The sequence below is a fragment of the Cryptotermes secundus genome, unplaced genomic scaffold (genome assembly GCF_002891405.2).
Source record: "Cryptotermes secundus unplaced genomic scaffold, Csec_1.0 scaffold117, whole genome shotgun sequence".
NCBI classification, from domain to species: domain Eukaryota; kingdom Metazoa; phylum Arthropoda; class Insecta; order Blattodea; family Kalotermitidae; genus Cryptotermes; species Cryptotermes secundus.
In genome coordinates, this window is record NW_019737981.1 from 2,645,049 (window position 1) to 2,665,543 (window position 20,495).

The following is a 20,495-nucleotide window of genomic DNA, read 5'->3' on the forward strand; positions in this document are numbered from 1 at the left end:
GCACTCGACGTTCAGGTGGTGGGGTTCAGGTTCTGAAATATTATACCTTACAGTAAGGCTTCTTGCTTAATGAGTCATACAAATCTTACATAAATAGCCTATATTAAGGGGACAGCGAAAATATTACTAAAAAGGCAAAAGAAGTGTCTTCAGCAAAACAAACCATTAAATTTTGTCAGTATTTGAAAGGATTACTGACAATATTTTTTTTTCCTTGGCACTACAGCCCCAGTGGGCCTAGTTCTACCTCCATGAACTTCTCCGTTTACTTCGGTTTTTCTAGATCTTACACATTCGGTAGGACTCCTTGGGCGGGTGATCAGCTCGTCGCAACGCCTCTACCTGTACACAAACACAGAAAAACGCACACACACAAATTAACATCCATGCCCTGAGTGGGATTCGAACCCACGATCCCGGTTTTCAAGCGAGCGAAGACAGTGCATGCCTTAGACCGCTCGGCTACCGACTGACAATATAGGATATCAATTTTAAGCCAACTAATTGTGGTATGATTCGAATTGGTGACCACCAGGATTTACGAGGCAGTAACAACTAATTTCACACTGTTGTGGCTAATGACAGTTCTAAAATATCTGTTGTATTATATTTCTGTCATTTCTGATCTAAAGGAGAACGCAAGAAGTTCCTTCGAAACGTCAGTAATTTTCACTTTTTGATACAGTAAGATCCAGCCCACTACATTTCGCACACACGTCGGCTATGCACTGTTTCGCAAGAAAATAATTGTATGTTGTAACCACATAATTTGTACCATACGGCCAGTTTATTTTATCGTGTTGCCATGACAATGATCAGATCTTCTCACGTGACCTGGGACAGAATTTACACATCTGTAAGCAATTACACAAATTGAGAAGAATGACACCTTCTTTTTTTTCTCCGAAGTTACGTTAAATTACCACACCCAAACTAATTACAGAAGTGAGTGAGAGAGTGTTGGCAGCACAACAGCTGTAACTTGTTGGTGTCTTCTTTGTTCATCCATCTCATTTGATGTTTTATTCATATTTTACTTTTTATGGTTTATTTTACACTCTCTCAGTGTCTCAGTCTACAAACTGTCAAATTTTAGGATGGTTGGTGAATAACGCATTAGAGTAGATGTGGAAGGAAGTGGTCGGGGCCTGATTGAGGCACTTACCCGGCATTGGCCTGGAGGGACTGAGAAAAATAATGAATATCTTAAGCTAGCGAATATCCCTGCTTCCTCAGTCTTGGGGTCGAAGTATGTGGAATGGATTCGTTTCTGTGTACATCCAAGTTTATATTTCGAGAACATGGAGGGAAGTGTCGGAGTTATTGGTCAGTTCGAGCCAACAGGGGAGTGGCCTGAGATAGTTTTGCAAAGGAAAGGAATGGCCATTTTAAGAACCTCGGAATGCACAGAAGACTACCGTAGCAAGTGCTCCCAAGCGGTCACACACTCGATGCTTATCAGGCATAAAGTTGCAGTCAGACATTAACTCTGACGGCATGCTATATGGTTTCTTGCTTTAGCTTACTTTTTCGTTCTGAAGATGGAGGCAGTACGGTCCTCGGAAGTGTGGGTGGGCATCCTGAGGGATTCAACCCGTTACACCCCGTAAGACTGAAATTTTCTGCCTAAAATTCGCAAAATTCGCAAAATTAAGTAAATTCAGGCAAGTGGCCAACGGTGTTTCTCACGCCTTGAAAGTTTTTATATTAAAAAAAATGTTGAAATAATTTTGTGCCAATGAGAGAATGTGGTGGAATATCGTAATTTAAAATTTTATGAGTTACCGAGAAAATGTTATGAATAACCTTACTTTAACAGATTCTAATGAGCTAGAAAACATATAAAGAAAGTTTTAGAATTTATGTTATAATCGGTTTTTTTCAGCCCAAATCTTTTTGTAATTTCGAATAAATATTAAATTATTTAAATCTTAAAACGACAAAATCTTGACGCTTAATTTTTTATTGATATTTTTAGAACAAAATTGTCTGTTGTTCTATTATGCACCTTATTGTTCTCCATGTACCCACTGAGCAAATTAGAGACTTTCCACTTTTGACGTCACTAATGTCTCAGGACTTAGCTCTTTAACAAGGGGAGTCACTGCTGAAAACACCTGCGAATCTCTGGACGTTTTCAATAAACATAACATCTGCTTTGAGGATAAATTTTCCTTTACTTAAACCTACTGAGTTACTTTATTATAGTTTTACCTGTATTATTTTATTGCTTCGTGTTAAATTTTAGTCTAGTGCTAGTTCTAGTCTTAGTCTATCCTTTATTACGTATACTTTCAATGCTCACCTGTTACAGGCTACTCAATGTTCACAAGCACTTAAATAAAAGAACCGAATTCTTTACGGCTCCTCATATGGTTATTTCTACCTCGATCAGACATGTCATATATGTCAAACGTCTTAAGCTGCAGATTGTGGCTGCTCGAAGCCTTCTGCATTCGTCTAGAGTATGTCATTCCAGTACCACATTCGAACCCTTATATCACCATTCTCATCATGATGAGCTTCACCATCCTCTCTATCATCATTATAAAAAAGTAAAGTTGTACATATGCTGAGGTACCGAAAAAGGAGGTTAAGATTTTTCAAAATATTTTAAGACAAAACCCAAAACTCCTATTTGTTTAGATTCTTTGATTAATTCGTCAATCTTCTGTACAGTAGTTGTAATAAAATTGAATCGATTATTTGAAAAAATGGAAGATATCCGAGGGCTGAAAATTGAAGGTATTATATTTTTCAACTTACTGATTTAATGAATGGTGAGGTACAAGACACTCACGTTCCATTATCGCCATAACTGGAATTGCGGTGTCACGTGTACAAGTGACTCTCGACAAGGTTTGGATTGGAGATTTGATGTATTGACCACTTTTAATACACGACTCGTGACTTCACTCAACCATAGCGCCATCTCTAAACTCTTCTATTTACAAATCACTACAGCGCACACCAATTCTTTTCAGTCTGCCGTGTCTTCACCAGTCGTTTCTTGGTAACGGCTTCTAACACTGGGGATTCTTTAACTTTACCGACCAAGTCTTCTTTTCTAAGACTCCCTTGCAACTCTCTGCCAGCGCGTTCTGCTACAACTGACTCACTTCTAAACTTGTCTCGGTTAAAATGTGTCGGCATAGACCGCGTAGAGAATTTCGTTTATTGTTGTGCTCCGGTCGTATCCATAGGAACATTTGTTTGCGAAGGCGTTGCCCAGTAACGGCTGCGTATTTTTGCTTATTAAGAATGTGTTCCTTAACAGAGGATGTTATTTCGATGTTGTTACACAGTAACGGGTTTATACGCTACAGTAATTTAAATTATGAATGATTAACGCGCTATACATATAACACGTATAATGAAAATATAATTTCTGTCACTTGCAAAATGTTTATACCGAAAAAATCTGTTATATAATAACAAATATGAAGAGTAAATTTCGCGAATTTATTTTCTGCTTTGACTTTTTCTCTCCTGCCTCCACTTTAATTACTGTCAAGTTATTGATCACTTAGTGAGGCGGTATGTATGTTTACTATTGTCCTCTAAATGGCTCTCTTTTCAATTATTTAAAATTCCCGGTCACACAACTAGAACAGTTTTAATAATTTTATTCAGAATGTCTCTCATGATTAATCGAGAAGTCCACATCCGCATTCGATACGAGAAAAACGCGTATATTAATATTAAACGATCATATACATAATACCCCTTTAAACTAATTACAATTCCAGACCAAAGTACATCATCAGAAGTGTCAAAAGCAAACAAACTCTATTCATAATTCACAATCCCAAACCCTTTTTCAAAACAGAATAATGAAAATTAAATTGGTCCACTGTGATTGTTCAGTTAATGTTAGGCTATGTCAAGTGACATAGCCTACATACAAGGGGCAGTGGAAACATTACAGTTATTTCCTATAAAATGGTCGCTTGGATTTGTTTACAATTAAGGAGGTTCTTAATATTTAAAAGCAGGTTTAAGGGCCGTGGGATGGTATACAAACGGAATCGGTAATTTCTGACCAATTGACACAGCGGATGGCCCGAAAAAATGTCAACATCTTAGCCACTGTGAAGGCTTCAGATCTTACACGTGTAATTATTTATCTTAATATTTTGTCTGTCAGTCTTGCCTTTTATTCTTTGTTCTCAAAATACTGTCACTATATTAAATTGTTCTATAAACTCTACTGCATATTACCAGAGCACTGTGTAGCACTGTGAACTGCGTAGAAGCCGTGTGATTTTAAAAGAGCCAAATAAATATACTCTGTTCCCCAGAGCTTGTGAAATTAAGTGATGAACCATATATACCATACGTCTGTTCGCGAAAAAAGGAACCTGGATAGAGTAGTCGGTATAGCGATAAGCTACGGGTTTGACGGCCGAGGGGCTGGAGTTCGAGTCCCTGTAATATCAATAATTCTCTCTTCTCCACATCGTCCAGAACGGCTCTGGGATACACCCAGCCTCCTCTCCAATGGATACCGGGGGCTCATTCCCCTGTGGTAAAGCGGCTGGAGCGTGAAAATGTCTACTTACCTCCAATTAGTGCCGGAGTGAAAAAAAATATGGATCTATACATTCACTCCCCCAAACGCCTTCATGGCGTAGTGCTCAATTAGTTAAGAACAAGGGCAACTTCACCTTTATCTGTTCACAAAAAGTGCTAACTTTAGCGAATAGAGAGTGTCGCGTGGTCAGCGCAACGGATCCCCACGGCCGTTAATTTCGGGTTTTCAAGACCGGAGCCGCTATTTCCTTGAAATAGCTCCTCATTTATCCTCGCGAGGCTGAGTGGACCCCATTCCAGACCCACTACTTCTCAGAAAGACTGGTATCGCCGGGAATCGGAGCCGAACCTCTGGAAATCTGGCCATTAGACCACAGAAGCCTAGCTTCACCGACAAGCGGCAGTCGCTCGGTCGGTATAGTTTGCTTGCAGACTCAAACCACGGAGTTTGTTTTGTTGTTTTGTTCAAAAAAGAGTTGTTCTTCAGGTCTTATTCCTTCTGCTGACCGAATATGTGAAGTCCTTCACTTCATGTAATAGCTTCATGATGTCCTAGAACTTTATATTTGCCACTTTCTTAGTTCTCTTTCTGTAATTTCGCTATGGAGGCAGGATAGACCCATTCCATTTGCAGAAAATATTGATACGCACTCTAATGAAGTGCCTACTTCATTGAAAATTGAAGTTCGGACATTTCCCCATAACTGCGTTATTTCACATTTTAAATTAACCAAATTTGAAATAACATTCAATGATAACAGCCCTAACAGTGTACATCAGTGCATTAGATCTGTTATGAACTGTCTTTTTACTTCGAGGTTATGTTCAGTAATAACAATGGCGGGATCCTTTAGTAGATTATTATCAAATTAAACCAAAAACATTCAGCAGAGTCATTCTTGATAAGCTGATAGTCACTCTGCTAATGAAGAAATTTGTTATTTTTTGTGGAACCAGAATTTTCTTTACGTTTTCAAGAGACTCACATTGCCACCTCTCCTAAAAATTAAAATATTATTACAGATACAAAGAAACCTTTACTAAATACGGGCTACGTTTCATCCTTGCATTCCATTCATTCATTCGTTACTGGGTCAACAGCCCTTTCTTGGGCACTGGACGTTTTTCAGTTTCTTAATTCTATACGCATTCAGTAGGACTCCCTGGACGGGGGAGCAGCCCGTCGCAAGGCCGCTACCTACACACATAACAGGAAAACAAAAAATAAACGCACACAGACATTCATGCCTAGAGTGGGATTCGAACCCACGAGCGAGCAGTGGCAGTTAATGACAGCTCGAGCGGTCACTATGATAAGCCCTTACATTCCATACAGACCTAGACTGGTGTGCAGCCACGTGAAAAGTTCAAGAAGTACTGGATTAGATTCACAAATACAGCGACCAGTACAGAAAGAAGAGATCCATTTTGGCGTTAGAGTTCCCTCTTTCCTCCCTGTTACATAAATCTGACCCGTTATTCAGTTAACTAATACGGATTAGCCTGAAATCAATTTTAATAAAGAATGTAATCCGCTTACCACGACGATCCACAACACGGCTCTGGGAACGAACGTGAGCAGGCACCTGCTGTCGGATCCATGTTCCTGGGACTTACGAGTTCGTTGCATCCATCTCCCTGTCCGTTAGTCTCGAGTTCCATCCTACCCGATCTGCTGCTGTAAATATGCACTAAATCTTGGGGGGTAATTCACGTTCATCATATTTGACGTTCTCACCGCGTGGCCAACGAATGTGAAGCCGTGTTGCTCTACCTGAAGATGGAGGCAGGACGTTCCTCCTCAATGTCGGTTAACATTTACCAGCCAGCAGGACATCACATCCTTGACGATGAAACTCTTCGATTTTATTTTGGTTCGTTTAGTGGTTTTTATTTTAATTCCTTGGTAATGAAGCCAATCGAAAATTATTTTGCCATAGGACTAGATATCTTATTTAGAAACAGTACTGTATTATAACCTAAATATTCCTCAAGAATTAGAGTTTTTCCGAAAAAAAATGTATATAGTCACAATTTCGATCTTGAAAATTATGTTCAGAAAAGAAGTGGTACAGTGACTCCCCTAAGATTAAACAGCAAGCCAGCTAGTTAACCAACCAGTAAGTCGGCCGGCTAGCCAACGAAACATTCATTTACTCTCTCAGGTTTCTGTTTATATCCTATCAGTAAGATAACGATTTTGTTTGTTTCTTTTAATCAGCATTCTTCAAAGACCTGTTGCGGACAATACGCAACTGCAACTTCCATTGTTTCAGAGGTGAAAGCTAATTTATTTTTCCCCCTTTTTGGTTTGTGTTTATATACGAATTAATTTGTGACCTTGTCAGAACTCAACCTGTCAACGTGTTATTTCAAATTTGTTCCAATTTATTCTATAAATTCTACGCTTATAAAATTATTAGTCATGTTGCAGTACCTTAATTTCTTCTTTGGTTCGAATGAGTTTGTCATGCAGCCCTCTTAACCAAACGCATTGATTTTTCGTATGTTAGTCGTATAAGTTATCATCTATTCCTTTTGTCTGTGATTTAGTATTCTTCCGTTCAAATATCATCCTCGCCTTCTCATAGCGTAGCAGTTTCGCTGAACAAGATATGACTCCCGATTTGGTGCGGGGTCTGAGCTGCGGGAGAGGACACACAGGGCCTGTCCAGAGGGTTTGAAGTCAGCAACCCTCCCCTTGAACCACCAATATCTAATTATAAACCAACTGGTTGGATTTGTAATCCCCTTCAAGGTATTACATGAAAAGATCAGGACTGAGAATCATGATGATGACGTAACAATTAATAAGGAAAGACTGCCGGATAATAGATGAAAAATATACGTATTTAACTTTTTGTCAATTGCTTCGTACGCTTACTGGGCATATTATATAAATAGAATAAATTAGATTTGTTGTGCAAGCGAAAATTGGACAGATGGTCGACCAGATAAAGGGAAAACTGAGTCAGCTGTAACGCGATTCCTGCATTCTGTAGCTGGTTACGCTTTCCTAGATCAAAAACAAAGTTTTGACATATGTTCAAAGTTTAAACTATGTAATTTATTTGCGAAAATAGAAAAAAAATCAAGAGGTAAGCTGGCATGAGAATATTTTAAGTATGACAACAGTTAGACTCCCAAAGATATTACTCGTACTACATGATAAAGCTACAGGATACGGAAACTTCGGACTATAACAGCTCGTTGGAATGTTCTGTTCTCGTGAAGTTGGAGAAGGCTAATAGGCCTATAACCTTGAAGCAAAAAAAAATTATTATTATTTTAAGCGTATTTAACTGCGACAGAAATAGTAGTGGCTTATTTTGGGGGCGCTCTCACAAATATTGATTGAGGGGAACTGAGAAATGATTACGATAATTCTCAGTCAAAGTTCTCGTCCTTAGATTCGAGAATTGAAACCAACTCATGCCAAAAAGAAACAGTAATACTATCCATTACACCATCACTTTGGGTTAGCGCGCTGTCAGCTACCTGGCTGCAAGTTTGATACAGGGATATTTTCAAATGTATTTCGTTCTTAGTAAGTATAGAAATCAATGATCTTGTCATATCGACTGTGTTGTTTTCTTTCGCAAAAGGAAAATGATTATTGCGCTTCCGGTCTTCTGGACTTCGCCTGAGAATCGTCATTAAAACATGTCCAAACGGCATGGAATTGTAGAGCAGTGAATCTCAAACTACATCTTGCGCCCCACCGGCCATTTCGTCAAAAATTCTGGGCCCACTGTAGTAAGAACAAAGCTTATAATTTGCCACTCTACAAAAACATATTTTGGCCTGCATTTTAGTATTATATTTACCATTAATGGAAGTTATTAAAAACCATAGATTTTGATGCCATATTTTATGATTTATTGATGTAATTGTATAAAATTATACGTTTCTGTATGAAGAAATATGATGAAAGTGCAGTATCAAAGTGAAATTAGTGTTAGCAATGATGAAATATTTCTGTAACTCAAATTTTTTGGTGACTGAATTAATTACAATTGCCGAGATCTCGCGTCCTTCTCAGTCGTCCACTCAAGTGCCACTACTTTGGGAAAACAACTGCTGTAGATGCTTCTTTCAGCCCCATGAAAATGATCTTTTAGTATTTAATTTTCAAAATGTATTCATGGAACGACCTTAGTTGGCAGTTTTCACATCTTCAGCTATTGTTATGTTGTTGGGATTAGGAGATTGAGGTAGACTGGAGACCAAAAATGAACACAGCATTTTTTAAATTATGAATTAGAAGACTGAGAACAGACCGGAGGATAAAATTAGTATGAATCTTAGAGAAATTGGGTCTGTACATCGGAGGTGAAAATAAGTGATTCGGGATCTTTTATTGTGTTTTTTCATGAACTTCGTTAATGATGCATGCAGGAGATTAATCTAAAATCACACATCAGCAAACATTACATATACAATTTCTCAAATGCATAGTAAAACGATTAATAGAAAAAAATTAAATAACCTAAAATTATTCTAGCATAATGAATTTTTATTACGATACGTTCAGAACATATTATCATACAAAAATGTCGCATACTTAGCTGGTCTTTCATATATTCCTATTGCTACAACTTGCATTAACTTGGGTTATATATGAAACTTTAATATATGGAGGAGTTCTGCTGTAATTTCTTCTCAGTTATTAGGCTTGCCAAGTAAGTGATCTGTGTAATTATTCTTTTCATATCGTAACGTAAAGGTCAGAGTTCTCTAAGGAGTGATTTTTCCACGCCAAAGCACTAAGACATTTGTACTGTTCATTGCATTTCTGGTGGACTTAATGTTCAATCCAAAGAACGAATAGAGGGAAATTACATGAGACTGAAACTTGCTGTATCATTCAGAACGAAGAATAGAGATCGAGGGTGTCTGAAGAAAAAACTGCTGGTGAAGATATTGAGACCTACTAAAGATAAAAGGTAATTACACAATGAAGAGCATCGCAATATTTGGGAACACCGAAAATTGGACGACGAGTGAAAAGTTGATGGAGATGGATCGACCCTCAAATGGACCTAGTCCTTGTGCTTAGTGATAATAAATTTTGGCATCAGAACGCTGTATAAAAGTCGATGAATGACGTATGATGAGTTGCTAGAAGAGCAGCAAAATGTGTATATAGGCTGTCAGAGCCTATTTTATATTATTCCATCGTCGAAAAAGAAGAGGAACGTGTTCAAGCTAGCCGATCCTCTTTCTGTAATTGAATTAATTTTGTACGGAGATATGTCATACATGTAACTTAGCTAGAATTTTTTTAACGGAAATCTATCAAATGAAACAATTATGAACATGTCGACAAGGAGAATTTCTGAGATTACGTCGAGCAATGTAACGTTCTGGGAATTTGTGCCGTTCGAAATTATTCACAGAATTGTATAAATAAAGTACGTAATTATTAATTTACCGTTCTTCCTAGCTTCACTGTATACATTGAATTCTTAAAACGATCCCAAACCTTCAGTAATGCTTTAACAAATTGTGCCAATTCGCCCTATTCTGAGTCAACAGAATACATCCCACCTCTTTATACCCAATTTTCGTGAGATATATATTATCTACGTCTAGGTTCATCACGTGCTGTCTTACTTTCAGTCTGCCTCCACCAGAATGCCATATTATTTTCTTATGTTTCCCATAAATAACTTACGTTCCGCCCATCACATATTTTATTAACCACATTAATAATATTAGCCATAAATTAAAAAAATATGAATTACCTTATTATGTAACTTACTCGAATCCAAATTCCAAACAGTTTGGTGTAGTGGTAATTCTGTAGGTTTTATGCGAACTAACTCGGTTCGAATCTCGGCCGGAAAACCGGCTATCCTGGTTGTTTTTCGTAGTTTTACTCCGTCTCTTCAGATGAATGTCGATTAGGACACGAGCGCTTACTTCCGAATTGTTCTCAATTCGTAATTTGTCTCTGTTTCTACATTTAGCACCCTGGAGCCTGGATACTAAGAGCGTCGAAACGTTCTCACGAAACACACATTTCGATATGGTCTCTAGGAATTTGTTCTCAAACATTCTCAATCTGCGTACTTCTCTCAGAATGCGAACCCGAGTTTCGCAACCACGGGCCACGTAACAGCACGTAAAATACTGTCCAAATCTTTCCTAGTTCACCTTTCACACTCCTCCTCTATATGAGCCGTGTAGTGTACGAAGGTCGATAAATAAATTTAAAAGGAGGAGTCAGTATCAAAGGATTCAACTTTGGGCAGTTAACAGATGTGAGGCTGTAGTTCAGGTTTCTGTGTTCCCGCAACCAAATGCCGTTTAATTAAATTCAAAGGCCGTAGTGACGTGTGGTGGGAGGGGCGATCACACCACCAGGCGGAATCAACAGGTAGGCAAGCTTCATTCTCGATTTTGGAACTCAGGGGTGAGTAAATCTGTTGTATGTACAAAACATGTAGTTCCCTACATATTCAAATAATATTTAGAATATTTTCCTTACACTGAAAAATAAAATTAGTTGGTTGAGGCACTATGCTTCAAGCCGAAAGATCGCGGGATTGATGCCGATGAGGTAAATGGATTTTTCAGTTGACCTAATTTTTCCAGCCACACTATGGTCCTGGGGTCTACTCGGCCTCTAATAGAAAAGAGTACCAGGAATCTTTTTGAGGGGGGTGAAGGGCGGCCGGCGCGTGAGTCTGACAACCTTACGGCCATCTGTGAGCCGATTTTCTGGAGAAAATATGGGAACCTCGACGTCTCACGGCTAGTTACAGGGATAACTTTACCTTCTTACCTTGAATAAATAAAAGAAGGCTTATGAGATCATATTTTTATTTGTCTGTGTCCCCCCACCCACCCTTCGTTGCTAGACAACATCTCGGTAAACACAGAAGAATTCTTGGACGCGTAGTTGTTAGCGAGTCCATGTCATATGAGATACTTGGTATTTGGTGAAAAGCATCATGGAGATTAATTCTGCCCAGAATCCCTTGTAATTTATGTTTTCCAGGAATTTAATGTTTATGTGATGGTTCGAGGTGGAAGAATAATATTAAAACAGGCCTGAAAAAAATGTTAGGGTTTGGTGAGGACCTGGTTAATGTAATTCATGATAGGGACTAGTAACTGGCTCTTGCAAACACGCTAATGATTTCTCAGGCTCCATGAATTACTGGTAATGTATTGAGTGGCATAGCAACTGTCAGATTTTAGGGGAGGACTCGTCACTGTAGAGTTGATTGTGATTAGTAAAGCCATTAAATTTACACAGAATTCTATAGTTCTCTCTATAATAATAGTGACAGTTGCTAGACAAACTTAATTTTGGGGCTTAGATCTAATGTTAGGTTGTAAGATGCTTTTCCAATAATGCCAAATTTAACTTGATAAAATTGCCGAAAAAGCGATTCGTTTTCCAGACATTCAGTATACGACATAAAACGTAGTTACTCTTAAGACCTATAACTTTCACATTTGTAATTAGTAAAATGCAACGACACATGTTTCATTACTTACACACTGTGTCAGTCATGCTATTAGTTTTGCTGTAGCTGCTGTGCATGAAAATGTCAGGAGAGGTACGCGAAAGAATATAAAACAATTTTGTAAAATACGTATACTCCATCGGACTTACATCTTTCCTCTCCTGTAGCTCTATCTGCCTTGCAAAATTAGTTTAGAAACTGATTTCGAAAGGGATCTTCAACTAAAGGTAAAGTTGTCCTTGTGCTTAACTACTTATGCACTACGCCATGAAGGTGTATGGATGTATAGATCGACATTTTCTTGACCTCGGCACTAGTTGGAGGTGAGTGGTAGCTTCACGCCCCGGCCGCTTTACCCCCGGAGAAAGAGCCCCCGGTACCCATTGGATAGGAGATTTGGTGGACCCCAGATCCGGTCCGAACGATCTGAAGAAAATTCTTGACCCTACCGAACTCAAACTCCGACCTCTCATTCGTCCAGTCCGTAGCCAGTCGCTATAACGACTGCGCTATCCAGGCTCCCAAATAGTTTCAACTTTTAAGGGAAATTAATTGTACATATTTTCGTGTCGGTTAAATAACTAGACTTTAAAGGAATAAATGGGCTGTATAAAGGGAGGTTTTTAAAATCTGCTTAAATTTCTCATAACTCAAGTGCATTCAGTCTTCAGTAGACCGGCCTCTACATTTGAATTCAGGCATCAGTATCCGTCAAAGCGTTGCAATAAGCAGTCGGTCAATATTTGAGGAACAGTCACGTGTTGATTGTTGAGTCCGTGTGACGATTTTTTAATTTCCGGCTTTCGAAAGCTTTTTGCAAGATTAGAAGTTTAATTGACGCAGGATAAATATTGGAGTATCTATCTATGGCCCTACAGTCCTTCATCGGCCCTTGGCCGCTATTTCCAGTTTCTTGATCTCTTACACAGTCGGTAGGACCCCTTGGACAGGGGATCAACCCGTCGCAAGGTCGCTACCTGCACGCAGGACAGCAGAAACACAGAATAAACATATACAGACAGCCATGCCTCAAGCGGGATTCGAACCCCAGATCCCAGTGTTTATAGGGCGAAGATAGTTCATGCCTTAGACCGCGTGGCTACTGTGATCGGCATAAATATTGATTTTTTTCCTTGGCACTACAGCCCCAGTGGGCCTAGGCCTACCTCCATGAAACTCTCCGTTCACTTCGGTTTTTCTAGCTCTTACACATTCGGTAGGACTCCTTGGGCGGGTGATCAGCTCGTCGCAAGGCCTCTAGCTGTACACAAACACAGAAACACGCACACAAACATCCATGCCCTGAGTGGGATTCGAACCCACAATCCCGGTTTCCAAGCGAGCGAAGACAGTACATGCCTTAGACCGCTCGGCTACCGTGACCGGCAAATACTTAATTGGCTAGATCAAAATTCGTGGAATGCTTCATAGCATTCATTTCACGATCTTTCATCTTCTCGCCTGCTATCAGTAACTTATATACGTACTTGTACGCAACTGCAGAATAAATTCTACCTGTTGCTTTACATGGGTGTTGAAATTGTTCTGTCATTATAAGGGAAGAGCAAAGAGTATATCTGAGAACAAAGTCAGGAGGAGAATTCGTGGACCTAAAACACAAGATGTAAGAGGACTATGGAGAAAATTACATAACGAAGAGTTTTATGATTTGTAATTTTAACCAAATGTTGTTACAATGATCGAATCGAGAAAAGAGATGGGCGTGATGTGTAGCGCAAACTGGGAAAGTGAGAAATACATACAAAAATATAGTTGGAAATCCGGAAAAGGTGAATCAGTTTCTAAGATGAAGGCATGGATAAGGGGATAATATTAAAAGGATCTTAGATAAGTAGAGGAGCCGATGTCGCGTAGTCCGTATAACGACTAGCTACCTGCTGGATGACTGAGGGGTCGGAGTTCGAGTTCCGTTAGGATTCGAAAGACTTCTGTTCTCCAAATCGTCCACACCTGGTTTATGTCCACCCAACTTCTATCCAGTGGGTACCGGGGCTCTTCCCCTGGGGTAAACGGCCGGGGAGTGAAGCTGACCACTCACCTCCAATTATTTGCGAGGTCAAGAAAATATGGATCTATACATCCACTCCCCCATACGCCTTGATGGCCTAGTGATTATTTCGTTGAACGCAGGAACAACTTTACCTTCTTAGATAAAGAGATTCAGGCTGAACTCGGACTGTTGTAAATATGTATGGTAGAGAAGATTCGCTTTCCAAGAAAGGGGGAGTAATTTCCGAACTAGTTGAATGACTATATAAGCTTCTTAAAAACGTTGAATAAATATTGCATGGCTTTGGACGTTTTACATTTTATGCGCTCTTTTGGCACACATGAGGAAATTCAACACACGTAGAGAAAATTGTGTGTCAGTCTGTCGCCTTGCATGTTTTCAGTTACAAATAATGTTCAATGCTGTGCCCCCACACTGAATATTTTCTGTAGAATTTATTTTTGGTCCATATGGATCGTGAAATTTTTTCTTGCGTAAGTCTCAAATACAAATTCATTATTTTCATTGAAACTATTAATCGAAAGAAAGGTTACGTACTGAATCTATCATCAAGTTCTACGTCTGAAATTCCCTAATTCCTTGCTTCGTGTTCAGCCCAATGTAACGACCTTCGTTCTGTGTGTTAAGTGTTCTGTGATTTAAGAAGTGTCTTTGTTCAGAATTACCCATTCACATCCACAATTCATATTCTAAGGCAAAATATGCAACGCTAGTCCTGGGTTTATATAACTGAGCACCTCGCAATGGAGACGTTGCGGGAGTGGAGGTATGTCTCCACAATTCTTAACCTCCCCCCCCCGGTGCACATTTTATAGAATGCTGGGTAGGCCCTGAAGCCGACCTGAACCTTACGGAGTAGAGAAAAATCGAAGATTACTATCGCCCGGCATATAACGCTGTGTAGTCCGTTGAGAGTCAACCGACTTGCCACCTGCTTCCACGCTGGTATCTTGCTCGGCTTATTCGACCCTGAAGATGGAGGCGATATGTTCTTCAGAAACGTCGGTTGTCTTTCAACGGGTTACACGGCGTTATACCACATAACCACCGCTGTGAGATCTTCAAGTCCTACAAGAGAGAAATCTGTTCGTATTTTCCAGCTACGTTTTCATATGCATTTCTCTTCTCTCTCGTGCATTTCATGTCCTTTATTTGAACATCTGCTCATTTTCTCCACCTTATCCTATTCTCAGGTTCTCTCTTATTCTCGACTTACTACGAGAGGCCAAGTTTCACACCCGTATAAAATATTAAGTATAATTGCAGTTTTGTATCCATGACATTTGTATTATTAGAGCATCAAGTTAAGATTTTGAACTGAATATTAGAATCTTCATTTACAGTTTAATTTTAACAATTAAGTACTACGGTAGTTCTGCAGAGTTCCATGTGGCATCCCATTGCTACATGCTGAACAGGATCAGGAAGTACGTAACTGGTTACCTAGGGGTGTCCTGGCTTTCCATTAGACGGCCTCTGCAGCGATGAAGCTATCAGAAAATTATGAAGAACCGTGCAAATGCTTTATTCTGTTTGCCACTCAGACTATAGCAAAGAGAAGATGCAGAGAGTCAGCTGCCGTTTTCAAAGCAATGCACACTCTTTGTCTAACGCTGCAACTCTCTCATATAGGACAGCGTCAATCACTGCGTAATGGCAGGACCCGGAACTCAGTACTGGAGCCGTTCAAAAGTACTTCATAAAATGCTTTAAAGTCTTTAAAGAGAGACTTAATGCAATTAATAACTTTTAATATGGTTTCTCTAAAAAATTCTGGATCCGATGGTTATTATTTAAGGTGTTCTTGCAGACAGGCAAGTAATTTCGAAACGCCTGCAGCTCACGGTCTTAGAGAATTCACACAAACTGAGAGCGAGTTAGTATCATGTTCGATTTGTGGATATTTTTCTGCAGTTTTTCTACGTTTTATTGATTTTACGTGTACCTGATGCTTCATGCATAGAACATAGAAGATTTTCAATTACAGAGGACCCGGAGAATCCATCTTGCAGTCGCGCAAAGAAGTTGAAAAGTTTAAATGTTGATAGCATAAATTTAGTTACGGTTGGCCGGAGAATGGCGACATTAGTTGTCATGATACAGGCTATACGGAAAGTAACCTCCGTTTATTTCAGACAACTAATGTAGGAGCAGGGAAGAGCTTGCTCGTGAGAGGTAGCGTCATGTGACTCATTGCCTTGTAAACCATCATACGATGGTATAACTGGTATAACTCCTATAACTGGTCACATAGTGTTTGTTCTTGTCTCTAAAGAGTGAGTCATGTTGTGTCCTGCGATTAATAATCCCGCCACCTGCAAAATTCGCGCCTTTATCCGATTTCTTCACGCTAAAGACATGACTGCTGCGGAAATCCATCATGAATTATGCGCGGCAGTTTACGACCAGAATATAATGAGTAAGACAATGGTGTAGAATATTCAAATATGGGAGAACAAATGTTCACGATGAAGAGCGAAGTTGTCGGTCGGCCATCTGTAGTGAGTGTTCAAAATACTGGCCAAAATCTAATGAAAGACGGCGCTTCACAATTTCAGAATTTTCGTGTGAATTTCCACAAATTTCACTCAGTGTTCTCTACGAGATTATCAGAGTTAGGCTAGGCGATCACAAGTTTTGCGCAAGATGGGTTCCGGAAATTCTCATGGGTGAGCACAAAAAGTAGAGAATGGCTTCGGCTTTGACTTTTTAGAGCTATACCACAAAGATGGCGAAGAATTTCTCAATCACATCGTGCGAGTAATAGACGATAAAATGTGAGTTTCGTTTGTGAATGTTGAAACCAAAGAACATTCAAAGCACCGGATGAACACACATTCACCAAACAACCCGAAAAATTTTAAATTAACGATGTCTGCCTGCCAGAAAGCTGATGGCAACTGAGACAGGACAGGACACAAAATGAGTGCTGATGGCTGATGATGGAATCCATGCAGCAAGGGACTACAATAACGCCAGAAGCGTATCGCGAAACACACAAAGAAAAACTGCGTAGGGCCATTCAGAACAGAAGGCGTGGAATGCTGACATCCCGTGTGCTCGCAGTGTTCCTCCAGGGCAATGCCTGTCCGCATACAGCTCCTCGCACTCGAGCACTGGTAGAGGATTTCAACTGGGAGTTGTTTGACCACCCTCCTTACATCCCTGATCTCGCTACGAGTGTCAACCACCTGTTTAACTACCCGAAGAATTGGTTGCGATCACAGCGCTTCAACAATAATGAGGAGTTGATAGAAAGTGTTAAAACATAGTAGCTTAAGTATGTACGTATTTTTTGTATATAATAAAATCTGTTTTCTCATTGCTTGTTTTGTTATCTGCTCCCCGGAAATTACGTTCCCAATAGACCTCCTGTGTATGTATATATATATATATATGTGTGTGTGTGTGTGTGTGCGCGCGTGCGTGCGTGCGTGCATGCGAAGAATTGTATATTTTTTCCCTTCTTTTTTGCTGTTCTTTATCATTTTTACACTGTCGCACATATTTGGAAGAAATTTATTAAGACGGTAGAGAACCTCCACGAAAAGGTTTTAGGGAACTGAAGACCCCAATACATTTAGTTTAAGTGCACTAAAAATTTAGAAACCACCAAAACGGTTTTCTTGCTTATAGTTCGAGATCTGTTCGTCCTACTGGATTGAGGTATAATATTTCGCGATTCATACAGCTTAGAAGAACAAAAAGGGCCTTGTTTGTTATAGATTTGAGATAAAGTAAAAAGAAATAAGTAAAGCTATCCCTGTAGCAGGCCGTGAAGGCCCATAGGGTTGTGAGACGTTGAGGGTCCCACATTATCTAGACAATCGGCTCAAAGATGGCGGTAAGGTTGTCAGTCTTACGCGCCGGCCGCGCTTTACTCCCCAGGAAAATTATTTAATTAGTTTCTGGTACTCATTTCTGTTAGAGGCTGAGTCAACCCCAGGGCAAGATTTGAGATGTTTAATTCTAAGTTTTTTAAAAATGAGAGACTTTTTTTCGCATATTCACTTACAAATTTCCTTGCAGTTCTATTACTATATATTACTGTCATCAAGCTCAAGACTCTTAAGATTTCAGTATATTACACTACGTAATTATACATGTGCGCTGTGGCTTGGTTAGCTGATAGAGAATAAAAGAGGGAAGATAATATTGGATAACTACAACCATCGGGTATTGTGACGTGAGTATCTCATATTACAACTGAGAATAAAGAAAACTGTCAGTAAAATACTGGACAAAGACCACTACGAAATTTTCCACTCCATGATAACAATAACGACGAATTTATTACGTTTTGTTTCCGAAATATTTAAGGCTTTTCTCTCCAGTTACTGGAAGGAAAGCTGTCCTGTTTCATTGTGTGTCCTTTCCTGAAAAGCTGACAGTTATTCAGCTGGTTACCCATATGTTTTACCGAGAGATATTTAGATCTTGGACAGATTTAGAACATTCTACTTCATACTAGCAAAATTTCGCGAATCGTAAAGATAGTTGAGTGAAGAACTGCGGTATGTATCCCTTAGAAATATTCACAATCGTTTTTTCAGTGCACAGACAGACAGACAGATGCTAGCGCTTACTTAAAAATTAAATTCGTACGGTTCTATTGATATCAGGTTTTGCATCTAATAACAATCACCGAGCAAGTTAGTGCAGTAGCAGTTTTCTATATTTCTATTCGGATGATTCTTGGTTCGATATTGGTAAGGTTACCTGTTATCCTGACTCAGGCTTTTAATGATTTTTCTCAGGGCTCTTAGACGAATGGCTAAATAATATCTAATCATCACACCATATCATTACACATTAATTGAGATTAACTCTTTCTAAGGAAGGTCCAGTGATTCAGCTTGGCTCTTTCTAAAGGACTCAACTGAGTCCTCCCCCTCACCTGAAGACGGAAACAGATGTAGTTTCCGAAATGTTGTGTTTTCTATTTTCTAGAATACCAGACGATGGACAATGTCCAAAAATCCCGCAGTTCTGGACGTTAACTCTTCATTATCTTTTTATACTCTCATTCGATACACTATAATTCATGGAGTCGAAACAACGTCATTAAATAATATATGATTTAGACCGTTTTCTGAGCTATGAAACCACGCAGCCTTGCAAGTGGTTATCAAGGCTTCGGAGTAATATAATGCTACTCTCTTTAGAGTATAAATGTAGGCAACCACCTGCCATACAGCCCTATCCATACAGCTCAGAAAAGTACAATTTAAATGTTCACTGCCATGGAAATCTCACGTTCATTTATTACAAGAATCTACCAAGAAGCAAGCAATTCGAATATACATATTTGGTTGTATAATAGTGTAGGAAATAACTTCTGAGGTTGTACCAGAATGACAAATGTGTTTCCCTCTCCTGTATAATAACTTTTAACTCCACTATAGTTAATAATTTTCTTAAAATATATGAAAACTTCAGAACTTTCTATAAATTTTGTATATTTTACTTAATATTTGAGGACACTTCCATGCAGAGCCGAGGTTTCATTTCCCAATGAGTTTTCATGTTATGGAACTTAATTGGGCCCAAGAATAGCATTATTTCCTACTCTTTTATTGATCCATGTGATCGACTTGTGCCTATCACCGTGATATTATTAAAGAAACTTCGTAAACCTGAATCAGGGAGCAGGCATCTGTTTTGACAAACAAATAATGAATAAAATGCTTAAGATTTGGAAGGCTTCTTTCTGATTCTTGTAATTTTGACGTACCGAAATATTTCAATTAAAATATTAACAAACTGATAAATAATGAAATGTAGACGAAACAACTGTTCGGGCAAAGTACACAGAAATTTTAACGAACGCCAAAATACTAATTTTTATGATTAGTGCAACCGAAATGTTCCCGTAAATGTATTAGCAATGTCACCAACAATGGACAATAACACCGGCAATTGTCTGGGTACAATTGAAACAAATATATAAACTCTACATATAAGAATTGTTGGCTGGTTTCTATAGCAACTTACCTTAGTCTGTGAGACTTCGTGAGGACTAGGAGTGGACTGCAACGATGCCTGCCGTACGTCTGTAGTGGGAACGATGCTGGTTCCTGTCTATTTAAACAATACATCGCGAGGCGCGGCGTCGGCCCACGTGTTAGTCTAACGGCGCACCGTATGATGTCACTGACACGTCATCAGGAGGACCAACCACAGCTCCGTCCCATACAATTCGAGAAATATTCATTTACCTCTTGGCGTGGGTTGTGCAGTGCTGCACAGAAATCGCGTAATTAGATAACAATACCTTAATATCGTAGTGGCTAATGCGAGTTTTCAGAACACAAGGCTGGAAGAATATTTCTACGTAAAGAAAAGTGAAAGAAGGCTGAACTGATTGAATAATGAGGATATAATTTTTACCCTTCTTGAAGATATTACAATATCGTAGTAATATCTTAGTAGTTGATGGCTTTTCATTT

General features: G+C 39.2%; 1 protein-coding gene across 1 annotated transcript in view; it reads right to left on the minus strand.

Annotated features, from left to right (window-relative positions):
- The window catches only part of LOC111870558, a 53,089-nt gene extending 32,969 nt beyond the window's left edge, over window positions 1–20,120 (minus strand). Inside the window, exon 1 of the mRNA XM_023862940.2 lies at window positions 20,041–20,120. The gene's annotated coding sequence lies outside the window, so the exon portion shown is untranslated. The remainder of the gene's footprint in view (window positions 1–20,040) is intronic.
- Between the last annotated feature and the right edge of the window lie 375 nt (window positions 20,121–20,495).